Raw genomic sequence first — 14,475 nt, 5'->3', positions numbered from 1 at the left:
GTGAAATGCATCCTTGTGTGCATTTTGAATGCTAGAATGGATTTTGCGCTAAAAATAAAGTTCAAGATCACACATGATGTGAACAACAGCAACTCACGTTATGTTCATTGGTGTCATTCCCATGCTCCTGTAATAGGATTTTAACCCAAACGAAATCTCATTTATTCTATGTGGCTTACTGGCATAATCTCAGGCATTTTGTGTAACAAGCACAATGAGAATGGCAAGATAACATCAGCATAAATAAAAAAAGTTTCCTGGCCTATTTAAAATCTCAAACCGCATTTGGTACTTACTATGTGGCCATACTGCACCACTCGTAAAATCTCCTCATTTAAATATCAATACTCTTCAATTGCCCCCACTTCCAGACAAGCATCAAATGTAAAAAACGTTTCATTATTTATAAGGCCAAGGGGCATAATTACAAGCCCCTAGAGTCACAGAATCACATTTTTTTTACTCTTTGTTAGCCCATATGGCCCTCTAAAATGCAGTTTTCTGCTGCAAAGGGGTGTGCTATGGGTGTTGCTGTCAGTGTTCCCGGCAACACCCAATGGATTTTTGACACTGCCCCAGATTTACACGGATCTGTAAACCTGTGGCAGTGCCAAAAAGTGACACCTTTCAAAAGGAGGCATTAATATGGTGCAACGAGGAGAAATACTTTTATTTCTCCTTGTTGTTTGCTCTTTCCATGAGTGCAGCATTCTACAGCACACATAGAAGGAGCAAGGATGCTTGCATTGGTGCTAGGCAGCTTTTTTAGTTCAGGGGTGAGCACAGAAATGTGGCGTATTCTTGTTAAAACAGCACATCCCTGCATTTTGAAAATGACGCAGCTCAGAGCAGCAAAACTGCTTGTAGCACGGCGCTACACAATTTTCAAGTAAATATACCCTTATAGTTATTTATTTTCCTGAAACTAGTTTGCCAAAACAAAATCTTGCCAATTGACTTTTTCTCCTCAGTCTAGTCTCCTTTCTAGTCCACGGTCACATGGAGATTCCTGTCAATGTAGTAAAAGTGTGACAAATAGCTCCATCAAACATGACAGACATCCGGCGGTCAAATTTTCTCAAATTTTTACATTTTTGCCAATTGACATTTTCTCCTCAGTCTAGTCTCCTTTCTAGTCCACCTTCTCATTGAGATTCCTGTCAATGTAGGAAAAGTGTGACAAATGCCTCCATCAAACATGACAGCCAGCCATCAAGTTCTCTCAAAATTTTACATGTTTCAAAAACAAGCTCCCAAAGTGAGTAGCTGTTTTTTAAATTCTAAAAGGAATAACTGTACCTGGCGGTGATGGAGAGCAAAACAAAAGGTATTTGACCGCCTACTCTAAGTTGGACGGCAGTCAGATGGCTTACCTCAGATGGCCCATACTTCATCAGGATGTCGGAGGAGTCCGTTAGCGATATAGCCTATTTTGGAAATAATGTTGATCTGTCCAGCCCTAATTCAGGTGGGCGGGCCGGGAGATTGGTGAAGAGGGTACTCCGTCGCCATTGCAACAGAGTATCCTCTCCACCAAGCACTCAATCAGCCCCTAAATGAACAGCTCAAACATGAATTGGGAGAAATGAGCAAAGACGGTTACCTGTTTGGAATAATAAATCACGTGTACTGCAGAGGAAAAACTAATCAAGGGCAACAGGACTGAGATAGAGAAATAAGCAGTGTACAATGTCTGCTGGATGCAAAAGAGTACATCATTGGGATTCTGTCTACCATAGACAACATCCCTGTGACCTAGAGTGCTCACTAGGGCAATGTCCTAGATCAGGTTGCATTTCTAAATTAATATTTATATTGTGCACATCTCAACATCATGCCTGTTTGTTGGAAATGGAGGTTCTAGTTGGATAGCGTATGCACTGAAGCCAACAAGAACCCACCACTCTAATTAGGATAAGTGAGTTACACATCCAAGATAGCCCCTGCTCACCCCCTAGGTAGCTTGGCCGAGTATTCAGGCTTATCCCAGAGGCAATGTGTAAAGCGTTTGAGCAACACACACCCAAACCAGTGGCACACTAGGCACACCAGAAAAAGAGACTCGACACAAGGTTATATAAAAATATCTCATATATTGTATTTAAAACACATAGACCACAATTACATAAACAATAAATCACTTTGCCAACTAGGCAATTGTCATAATTATACATAGATCATAAATCACTTTGCCAACTAGGCAATTGTCATTACACCACATTTAGTGCAATTAAGTAAAAGACTTATAAGTTGAATGTGTCATAAAAGAACCATCATGAAAACAGAAAACATTATCACTGTACATAATAGGTAGTTCCTACCAATGGTACTTTTTACCCTGTCACCAGGCAAAGAAATGCCACATAGTACCACGTCAGCGCATGAAACAAGATGCAGTAGTTTATAAAATAGCTTAACTACCACATGTCTCCTAAAGCACATAGGGTGGAGCAGACCTGCGCTCCTATTATGTTTTAGACGGTAAGGTTGTAGGGGCTTAGAAAGAGTTCAAATCAAATCCGGCCAGGAACGTAGGTTGCAGAAATACCTGCACACCTACTACATGTAGTGTGATGATTTTTCATTCAGTGTCCCCTTATTGTGGTCCATTCTATATTTTGGGCCCATCCCGGGCTTGCCCCGCTGTGGCAACAGGAGTATGGCAAAGAAATGCCCCCAAGGTATGTATCCACAATGGCAGCTGATCGCGACCATGTGGAGCAGCTCCTGAAACAAATGCAACCTTTTTTTTTTTTTTTTTAAATAACACGTAGGGAGACCTTGTCAGGCCTTCCCCACTGATGGCTATACCGGGTGCAACTGCCCGCAACCGCAGCTGCCGAAGACAAGGCAGCCACCTCAGGACCGACAAAATCAGTGGGACATGCTCTACCCACGGAGGGGAGTGAGCACTCCCCACAGTGGTCGTGCTCCTCTTTTCAGGCATCGCAACTGCTCCTTGCTCTCCCTCCTGAGAGAGGACACAGTGGCTGATGCTGGTTGCCACACTGAGGTCCCTCGGGCTGGGGCTTCAGTGGCAGCAGCTCCAGCGGCACCAGCTCTTCACTTTACTCAACATCCTGGTTGCCACAGCAACCTGTAGTCTCTGCAAGGCTTCTCTCCAGACTGGGCCCCCCTGAGGGAGGTAGGGGTCTTTGCAGGGTGGTCGGCGCTATTTCTGCCATCAGGAAATCTCCCTCCTCTGGTACCACTCCTGAGAGGCTGGGCCTCACCCTTCACAATTTCAAAGTTGTGAGGCAACACGGGGAAGTTTGCATATTTGCATAGTTTGCATAGTTTGCAGGATTTGCATATGGCCAGTTCAGACGTGGCCATATGCAAATCAGTCTGACCCTGTGTCTCATGGGAACAGTCCAGTCCGAACTTCCAAGCCATGCCTTCCCTGGACCGGAAACAAGCTTCTTAGGAACAGTTTCTGGCATGTCTGAACTGGGGTGGCAGAGTGGGCTAAAGAACGGTGATGGATTAAACCCAGATCTTTTGACTGGGTGTGAGTGTTTGATTGGTTCAGATGCTCCGTCCATCATCACCCCCTTTTGTACCGCTTTGTTTGCCATAAGTTGGCAGGGTATGCACAGACGTGAGTCCCTTGCTCACTTTGCCACTGGATTCAAGCAAGCCTGGCTGAAGATGGCTGAAATGGCAGAAACCGGTCCTAGGAAGCTTGTTTCCGGTCCAGGGAAGGCATTGCTTGGCAGTTCGGGCTGGACTGTTCCCATGAGGCACAGGGTCAGACTGATTTGCATATGGCCATGTCTGAACTGGGGTGGCAGAGTGGGCTAAAGAACGGTGATGGATTAAACCCAGATCTTTTGACTGGGTGTGAGTCTTTGATTGGTTCAGATGCTCCATCCATCACCACCCCCTTTTTTACCGCTTTGTTCACCATAAGTTGGCAGGGTATGCTCAGACGTGAGTCCCTTGCTCACTTTGCCACTGGATTCAAGCAAGCCTGGCTGAAGACGGCTGAAATGCCATAAACCGGTCCTAGGAAGCTTGTTTCTGGTCCAGGGAAGGCATGGCTTGGCAGTTCGGGCTGGACTGTTCCCATGAGGCACAGGGTCAGATTCATTTGCATATGGTCATGTCTGAACTAGGGTGGCAGAGTGGGCTAAAGAATGGTACAAATGGGGGTGGGGTCGCACACTACTCACACACCAGCGGGATCGCCCCTAAGGACTGTGAAGAAGGGTGATGGATTAAACCCAGATCTTTTGACTGGGTGTGAGTGTTTGATTGGTTCAGATGCTCCGTCCATCACCACCCCCTTTTGTACCGCTTTGTTTGCCATAAGTTGGCCGGGTATGCTCAGACGTCAGTCCCTTGCTCACTTTGCCACTGGATTCAAGCAAGCCTGGCTAAAGACGGCTGAAATGCCAAAAACTGGTCCTAGGAAGCTTGTTTCCCGTCCAGGGAAGGCATGGCTTGGCAGTTCGGGCTGGACTGTTCCCATGAGGCACAGGGTCAGACTGATTTGCATAGGTCTGAACTGGGGTGGCAGAGTGGGCTAAAGAACGGTGATGGATTAAACCCAGATCTTTTGACTGGGTGTGAGTGTTTGATTGGTTCAGATGCTCCGTCCATCACCACCCCTTTTGTACCGGGACATAAACCAAAGCCATTCTTTCACCTTAGAATCAAGGGGAAGAACAGTTTAGTCCTTCGCCTGCAGGAGCAGCAACTTCAAGCCAACCCACCCAGCACACAGCAGGGGCAGCACTCCTCACACAGCTCTTCAGCTCTCCTTCTAGATGTAGCAGGTTTACTTTGGGATCCAGCAAGGATCTGGTGAAGTATTTTGTCTCCCTGAGATGTCCAACAGGAGGCAAGCACACGCAAGCTCTTGGAGTGTCTTCACAAGCAGGATACCATTGCAGGACGAAAGGAGTCAGTCCTTTTCCTCCACCATAGACACAAGCAGCAACTGCAGGCCAACCCGACCCTCACTCAGAAAAGACAAAGCTCCTCACACAGTCCTTCTGCTCTTCTTCTTGACAGGATCCTCTTGTTTCTTGAAATAATCTTTAAAATTTAGGTCCAACACTTATACTGCATTTTTCATTGTTCTCTCTGTGGCAAGGGTCTCTGAGCCCAGTCCAGACCAGCCATGTCCTCCCTGGTACAGCATGACCACAGGGGGTGGAGACAGCATTGTGCAAAGGAGACACAGCCTATTCAGATGAAAGTGAAACCCCTCCCACCCCTCTTAATGCAGACCCGGTATATTCAGCCCAGCGATGAGTCGCCCAGGCAAAGCAGGACATACCTCCACCCACCCACCAATGACTATCACGAGCAAATGAACATCCCCAGGTCCTGTCACTCCAACAACAGATGCTGAATACCCCACCACCCAGAGAGTCAGAAACACACTGAATGGTGAAGAAAAAAAAATCCATTTTCTAAAGTGGCATTTCCACACATAGTTTAAAAAACAACTTTACTAAAAGATGCAGTAATAAATTATGAGTTCAGAGGCTAAATTAAACCTTTCTATAATTTTCCCATGGAAAGTTACACATGTAAAATGGTTACCGTGCAGCCCCAATGATAGCCTAAGGGACAGACAGCCATTCCACATACACAGTATTTCACTATCAGGACATGTCACACACACCAGTACATGCCCTACTTTTTACAAGCACTGCACCCTGCTCATGGGGGTAATGTGGGCCTTCCTTAGGGGTGCCATACATAATAATAATAATAATAAAAATAATAATGATACCGACATTTATAAAGCGCAACCAGCTACCTCAAACAGAGGTGTCCTGTCGCTATAGATGTAGTCAACAAGCGAGGATGACAAGACACATGCAGACCCAAAGAACACTAACCTACACTAAAGAGCCAAGTTTTTACAGATTTCCTGAATAATGGCTCTGATTCAATTTGGCAAATATTGTTTGGCAGAGAATTCCACAGCTTCGTAGCCCCCACTGTGAAAGATCTACCCCCTAAGCAAGCTTTTAAAAATCGTGGGGTACATACAAGTTTTGGGAATTGGAGCTCAATAAATGGTTCTGTTTATATTGGCATAGCCGTGGTTTAAGGTAGCTAGGACATTTACCATGAATCGTCTGCAAGTCCAACATCAAAGCCTTAAACTCGATCCTTCTTGCTACCGGTAGCCAGTGGAGCTGTTTGATATGCGGACAGATTTGATGACAAAATGGTTCATATCTAATCAATCCCACAGCTGCATTCTGTACAATCTGCAGCCTTCTGACTAGGTACACAGGCAGACCCATGTAAAGGCTGTTTGCATAGTCCAGCCTAGAAGTCACTGTGGCATGGACTATATTTCTGCAACAATCCTCCGGCAGCAAATGTAAACATTTTCTCGGATTTCTCAATTTGCTGAAACAAGAAGCTGTCACCTGCCAAATTTGAGCTGAAAAAGAAAGATCTGCTTCCCACTGCACTCCCAGTTTTTTTGCCATGGTAGCTGGGGTGGAAGGCAGGCCCATTGCAGCTGGTCACGAAATATAATCTGCTGGCGGTAAATCATTGCCGAAGAACAACACTTCAGTTTCCTCAGCATTAAGTTTGAGTTTATTGTTGTTCATCCACTGGGCGATGTCTTTCAGACATAACTTGAAAAAAGTTCTCCGACTGGCCTTTAAGGTAAAACTCCAGCTGTGTATCATCGGCATATGATATCACCTTCACTCCTCAGTTGGCTATGAGTGAGAACAGAGGGGCCAAATATATATTAAAAAGAAGTGCACTCAAAGCCGATCCCTGAAGTACTCCACATCATAGATGTTTTTTATCCGATTGATGGGGTTGTAAAGCGACCTTCGCCATGCGTTTTTTAAGAAATGAGTTCAGCCAGGTAGGTGCCACTCCCCCGATTCCGACGGCCTGGAGTCTCTGTACCAGAATTTGATGGTCCACCATGTCGAATGCTGCGGATAAATCCAAGGAGCACCAGCATCACTGATGATCCTGTATACACGACATTCTCACTGACTCTGCCACCTCTAATAGTGCTGTCTCTTTACCCAAGCCAGTCCAAAAGCCAGATTGAGTATCATGCAGAATATCATGACTCTCAATAAAATTTGCCAATTGTCGCTGGACCATTTCTTTCCAGCATTTTTGCTGGTGCTGGTTATAATGACATTGGTCGGTAGTTATTTAATTCCCCTGGATCCCCATTAGGTTTTTTTCTGAGGGGGAGGAGAACGGCATGTTTCCATGTATCCGTGAAAATGCCAGAAGCAAGAGATGTATTCCTTATATGATCCAGCACATGGATAAGTGAGTGAGCCAAATCTTTCCACAATTTAGGAGGGTATGGGTCTTCCTGGGATCCTGACTTACATCTCTGGATCTCTACCAGTGATTCCTGCCGAGAGATGGAACGAAATGCAGTAAGCGAGAGCTCGGGCTTACTACTCCCATTCTCTTCTATTTTTCAGTCTCTGCTGCAGCAATAAATGTGTTATTGTCTTTCTGAATTTTGCTATTGAAAAAGTCAGAAAAGAGTAGGTTGGGGCATAGCAAGTGGGTGCCCTGCCCTAGTCAAAATGGCATTTAACAACTGCAAATGCAGACGCTACAGTAGTAGGTCTTAGACACATTTACAGGGCTACTCATGTGGGTGGCACAACCTGTGCTGCAGGCCCACTAGTAGCATTTGATTTACAGTCCCTTGCACACACTGTGCATTTTACTAGGGTCTTACCAGTAAATCAAATGTGCCAATCATGGATAACCAATCATATTCACAATTTATACTGGAGCATATGCTCTTTATCACTGCTTGGCAGTGATAAAGTGCCCTGAATCCTATAGCCTACAAAACAGGGTCAGAAAAATAGGAGGCAAAAAAGGCCAGGTCTAACAGTGTTAAACATGACAGAAACTAAAGACCAGCAAACTGTGAGTACCGCCTGCTTTTCTTACTCACCGCTGCAGCAGTGTATATTTTCTGCAGCTGTTTGCTCAGCACTCACATTTATTTCTTAAAACAGCAAAACTAATGACAGTTCACAGCATGGTGGCATTGTCTCTCATAAAACAATTCAATATTCTTAAAATAAAATAACAGTAGCAGCATGCCCAGACTAAGCTTACAGATTTTTGTGACTAGAATAGTCCAAATTGTCACATGTGTAGTAGTATGGTGGTTAGTAGATAGCATGGGTACTGGCATTTGGCAGACTGGCAGGGACAGTGGATAGTGAAAGCTGCAGTAGCCACTTTAGCAATATATTAGGGCTTGGCACTTTTTTTTTTTTACAAATTAAGTATAGTGCTGCAAGAAAGCAGAAAAAGTCACATTCTCCTATAATTCTGGACTCCAGGTCAAGCTCACAAGATAAACGTTTTTCCATTTGATAGAAATGAAAAGAGCATGTTTGAGTCTCAGCAATTTCAGAAATGGAAGGCCTTTCAAAAAGGCCGTTTTCAGGCTCTTTCAGAACACCACATTTCACGGAAAGAAAAAAAGGTTATTGACTACAAAAGTCACTAAGACATTCCTTTCTCTCGGTCATGTTACCTAGAACCGAAGCACATACTGGTCTGTTATTTGATGCACTTTCAGTGGTGGGTGTTTTCAGTTGGTTAAAATTAGAATTTTAAGGCAGATGAAATCCCTTTTGCTCTCTGCTGATCAAACTATGCAACCACTGTTAAAATAACAAGATTACCTGTGAGTCACACAGTTTCTGGTAGGCTTCTGTGTACTACACTTAAAACTATTAGACTGTCAGCCAGAGAGGAGAAGGTGGACAGAGACGTTCTGCGCCCTTTACATTTATCTTGCCGCTGTATGATCTCATGGGAGGACTCACCTCTAGAATTCTGGATATATTTTGCATTTACATATTTTGGATTTAATTTTAGTTGCTTTTTGACACTGGTCCATACAAAAATAAGTAAAGTGCCATTGTCTTCTCTGAACAATTGTTCCCTCTTGCGAGATTTCTTTTGAACTCCTTTCTGTTTTATGTCATAAGTTTGAATAAACAAGGCAGTGTGGGGCATATTAGCAAGAACCTCGTTAAAATTATCGCCGTTTTAGCGGCAGCAAACTGCCTCTAAAACGGCGATAATGAGCTTGCTAATATGCGTTATAGAATTCCAAAAGAAGCCCAGGACATCTAACCTGGGCTTCTATTGGAATTCTAAAACGCATATTTGCAAGCCCATTATTTGCTGTTTTAGCGGCAGTTTCCTGCCACTAAAAGGGCGATAATTTTAACGAGGTTCTTGCTAATATGCCTTTGTATTTTCTAAAAAGAAACTATAAACTGATTTTACACAAGATTTTTCTTGTTTTCTTGGTTGTCTTTCAAAGTTGCACCTGCTTCCATCAATAAGGGGTTGATTACAAGTAAGGTGTGTGTGAGTTAGCGTGATCGATCGGGATTGTGTTTGCAGCACGCAACCATGATGCAAACTCGAATCTCTGCTATGTCACTTAGATGGACCTTTATCTTTGAGTGTAGCTAAAATCATAAATTCAGCAATGTATCAGTGACAGTGAAACAGAGTCTGCCCCACAGGAATGACAAAGAAGAGTAACTTTGCAAGCCATAGAGGTTTATTAACAGATTAGTAATGTTACAATCTCAAATTGATACAGTTAAGCAAAAATTCAGTCACCCGAAAACCGCATATATATGCATTATAATCCAGGCAATTCAATTAGGCGAATGCAATTACATGCTATTAAAGACAGCATATGCAAATTGATATAATTTTTTTCCCATAAAGGGAAACTACCTAAAGCTAACCTAAGGTTGTGGGTAGGTCAGAAATTTTAGAAGCAGACATTGTCAATGAATACAGCATTGAAAATATAACCAAATGAAGGTTCTAATCAAGAAAATAGAAATGTACTTGCTTTAGAAAGTATGTCTAGGAGTACTGGATCTCACTGAGAGAAAAGGATGTCCGCCTGCAAAGGTGGACAGGAGTAAATGTCTAACTAGACACAGGTTCACACACTTAAAACATGAGGTTTTATCCAGAAGAAACATTGCACAGACTCTAGGTAAAAAACAATTTAAAAAACTGTGGGGCATATTATCATGGAATGGCGTTAAAATTATCACCGCTTTAGCAGCAGGAAACTCCCGCTAAAACGGCGATAATGGGCTTGATAATATGTCGTAGAGAATTCCAATAGAAGCCCATGTTAACACCAGTACATGGGCTTCTATTGGAATTCTCAAGGGCATATTATTAAGCCCATTTTCGCCGCTTTAGCAGCAGTTTCCTGCCGCTAAAGCAGCGATAATTTTAACACCGTTCCTTGATAATATGCCCCTGTGTTTCTGCTGCATTTGTTGTTGGCCTCCTCCTCATTGATAATTCAATGCCATATTCTTCCATGATCGTGGCCTTCACAATATCTCACAATGGAGTATTCACCTTCTCCAATTCTGTGCAAACACAGAGAATCATCGTCCAAACAATTAATCGCAACAAACACGACGTTCAAACAGAGGCTAACAGAAAATAACACTTTTAACAAGAAAATGGTCATTTTTATGCCTGGAGCAGAAAGAAAATTGCAAGTAAAGCAAAAATACAGTGCTGACTATAGCTAAATTGAAAACGTATAAGCCACTTGTTTCTTAAAATAATGTGTACACACATACACTTAATGGTTAAGAATGTTGCAAGTTAAAGTTTTTATTAAGTACAAATAAATGATGATGACTTTGCATCACCAATTTCCATCCTCTGATGACTCGTAGACCCATCACATAAAACATCAACCATTTCCCTTTATGACAGTTCAGAAACTGTTTGCTGACTACTATTGATCTACCACCCCTGCAAGATCTGTTTTAAGAGATTGCAAAATCTTGCAGGTTCTCCCTGTCATTCTATCTCCCTGGGGGTTGCCTCATTCTCTAACTTGTGGATTTCACGCTCTATTTCTGATACTTCTGCTTTGTATTTCTTCTGTCCAGAAATTTGAATTGAGGTTATGCAGCCTCTTAAGAAGGATTTATAAGCATCCCATACTGTTACTATGGAGGTACTTTCCATGCTAATCAAAAAACAGTTCTTTGTGTCTGTTATTAAACTTTTGATTACTTCTTCTTCAGAATAGCTCGATCTAGGGTCCATATTCTGTTAATTAATTTATTTGGGAGTTTCAGAATTATTACTGCCACGTGGTCAGAGTAGTGTCCCCCTAGGTGCTTTGTGTCCTTCACCCAGTCCCTCAACTCCATACTGACTAAAAAGAAATCCAATCTAGACTTATGGCCATGTTTCTTTTTATGAAAAGTGTACCCTCTCCTGCTTTCCATTTTTTCTTTTGATATATCCATCCATCCAAGATGTTTCATCGCGTTTCTCAGTAAAGATCTCATTTTACAATTCTCGGGTCTTCTGCTGTTCAAAGACCTATCCATTACAGGGTCCACAACCAAATAAAGTCACCTGCCAGTATTTGTGGATCTCGAAAAAGCAATAACTCAGCAAATAGATCCTAGGGGCTGGGTCGTCTAGGTTAGGACCGTAATACCCTGCTACTGTAAATTTAAATGTATGGGACCTTATTTTAACTATAGCCCACTTTCCGATTTTATCAACTTTGAAACCTTCCAACGACAAGGCATGATTTTTTTAAAATAATTATAGCCACCCCCTTTGTTTTTATCTGTTGTGTAGTGCATATTACTTCATGAATCCAGCTTTTAGTTTTGCACAAACTCCTCATCTCTTTCTTGGTAAGGCGTGTTTCCTGGAGAATAAGAATTTGTTCTGGAGTATCTCTCAAGTATTGAAATATCCTTTTCATCCTGTGTTTTACCCTCAGCCCAATTGGGTTCCATGCGGACATCATCCTCAAATATATTGCCTGATTAACTGTGTCCTGTGTAATTTCCCCTTATGTGGATGACAAATCGCTTCTGAGATTTGTTTTGGCGAATTTGACTTTGTTTTTTATTTTTTTCCCTTATGCTCCCCACCCAGTGACCATCCCCTTATGCCCCCCTCCACCCACCCCTGTGCTCCCCTGGAGAACCCACACTCTTCTTCTTATGATCCTACCCTGGCCTTTGAGGCTTCCCTCTCATTGGTCAGGACGGTTAAAACTCCATAGCTCTTAAAGTGATTGCTAGCTAGTGCTTTCAAAGCTTAATTTAAAGGTCTTCTCCTAGTTCACCTAATTATTATAGTGAAAGTACCCTGGAGGTTTGAAGCCAAAAGGACTGGCTAAGCTACCTTTGAGGTTCGTGCTCGTACGGAGTCCTAAAATGGATGCTGGCAGTTTGAGGTGAGCCAGTGGGCTCAGCGACAGATGGTGTAACAAACTGGGGGGTCCCACCATCATCATTGATTAGGATTGGCCGCCAAAACTAACCCTGGGCGTAGTTAGCGTAGTAGTGCAATGCATAGCTACGTGAAGTGCACTTCGGACTATGCAAGCTACGCGTAGCTACGCGAACTGAGTAGTGCACTGTACAAATTGCTGTTCGCACTGATTGCACAGTATCGGATGCTTGTCCTCACTGTGTAATCAGTGCAAACCGCATCTTGCACAGTGCAAGCGGTCATTTTCTACCGCTCAAGGAGATTTCTACTCGAGCGGCAGCTTTCTCAGTGCGGACTGGTAGTTTCTCATTGCGAGCGGTCGCAAGCATACGCGACCACTTGCAATGAAAAACCAGACCTCCCCACATTGAGAATCTTGCTGGGAGGTTTATTTATCACGCTTGCGATCGGCAATTTGATGTTGCTGATCGCGAACGAGGGAAAAGTCGTGCTGGGATGGCATTTTGCTCACTCGCGGTCGCCAACTTGACATTGAGACTGCGAACAAGCAAAAAATTACTGCTACGCTACGCGTGTTTGTACTGTGCTACATGCAATTTGCGTAGTGAGAAGTAGAGCAAACTTTGCAAACTAAGTGAGCGTAGCGTAGTACTTTGCCCAGCGTTAGCCGAAACCTCGCAAGAGAATGGCAGCCATCTTAGTTTGGGCCAATATAAATAATACTGAATGTAAATACACAAACAAATGGAAGTTAAATTAGAAAAAAAGCAGATTGTTATTTACACTGCGAATCGGAGGATCAGATATTGGGAACAGTGAGGATTGAAAGGAATATTTAAGAGTCTATCAAGAGGTTTTCAGAGCTCTATGGAAAATGTTGTTGACATTGAGAGATATGACAATGGTTCTGGGTTTATTTTCATAATCGATTTCAGCATTTTTTTCAGGTCCCCTGCATTATCGAGCCTTGCAAAGGGTGAAAGCAGATGCATTGAGAGCAGGGTTGTGGTATGAGGACCGGGTAGTTTTGAATGTGGAAGCAAAAGAGGAACTAGAGTCGTTGTTGTACAACTTGGAGGTTTGAAATGGGAAAGCAAATTCTGGTTGTCATCCGGATGTTATTCTAGAGACGAATGCGAGCCTTTTAGGATGCGGGGCTCAACTGCATCCTCAGGAGACATGTGGAGCTTGAAAAAGGGAAGAGAAGGATCAACATATAAACTGTCTGGAACTGACAACAGGGCTGTATGCTTTGAAAAGCTTCAATGAAAGGTTACAGTGTTAGACATTGCTTTTTGAAGATGGACAAAATGTCAGCGGTAGCATACATAAACCATTTGGGAGGTTGCAGATCTAAAGTATTATCGGATGTGGCAAAGGAGTTGGGGATGTTTTGTTTTGAACAAAATAGCTTTGAGAGCAGAGTATCTTCCGGGAGTAATTGGAATTCCAGGCATGTGAAGGATTACACTGATTGGATGCTGGGAAAGGAGTATTTCAGGAGGATTCATATCGTTTGGGGTCCATTGGAAGTGGACATGTTTGCGACTAGGTTGACACGCCAGTTGGAGAGGTTTTACAGCTGCATGTCAGATCCAGAGGCTGTAGAAATAGAAGCATTTCAACAAACTTGGTTGACTATGAAAGGGTACGGATTTCCACCCTTTGCTATTTTCCAGAGGGTGTTACTGAAGGTGAGGAGAGAAGGTTGTCAGTTGGTTCTGTTCACTCCCTTTTGGGCGTTGCAGGGTTGTTTTCCAGCGGTGTTGGAGTTGGCTTGTGAGGTTCCTTTTTTAATGAAAGCAGAAGAGGGTATGCTGGAAATTCATCCTTTCATTCAGAGCGGTGTGTTGGACCTGATTGTTTGGAAAGTATCAGGCGATACAGTTATGTAGAGGGACTTTCGCATGGGGCTGGGAAGTTTCTCAAAGAATCTTTGGCACCAGGAACAAGGAAAATGTACAAATGAGTATGGGGGATTTGGGTACATTGGTGCACGGAACTGAGTTTGGATCCCATGGAGACCTCTGTAGTGGAGTTTGTGAATGTTCTTGTGGAAGAGTTTAATAAGGGATCATATCATTAATTGCTATAGTTCAGCTGTTTCAGCAGGTCATGCAGTGGTAGGAGGTAGATCTGTTGGAAGCATTGTATTGGTATATAGATTATTGAAGAGCATGAGGTTAAAGAGACCTC

Source organism: Lissotriton helveticus, chromosome 3_1 (assembly GCF_964261635.1).
Source record: "Lissotriton helveticus chromosome 3_1, aLisHel1.1, whole genome shotgun sequence".
Taxonomy (NCBI): domain Eukaryota; kingdom Metazoa; phylum Chordata; class Amphibia; order Caudata; family Salamandridae; genus Lissotriton; species Lissotriton helveticus.
Note: the sequence above shows the minus strand (reverse complement) of the source record.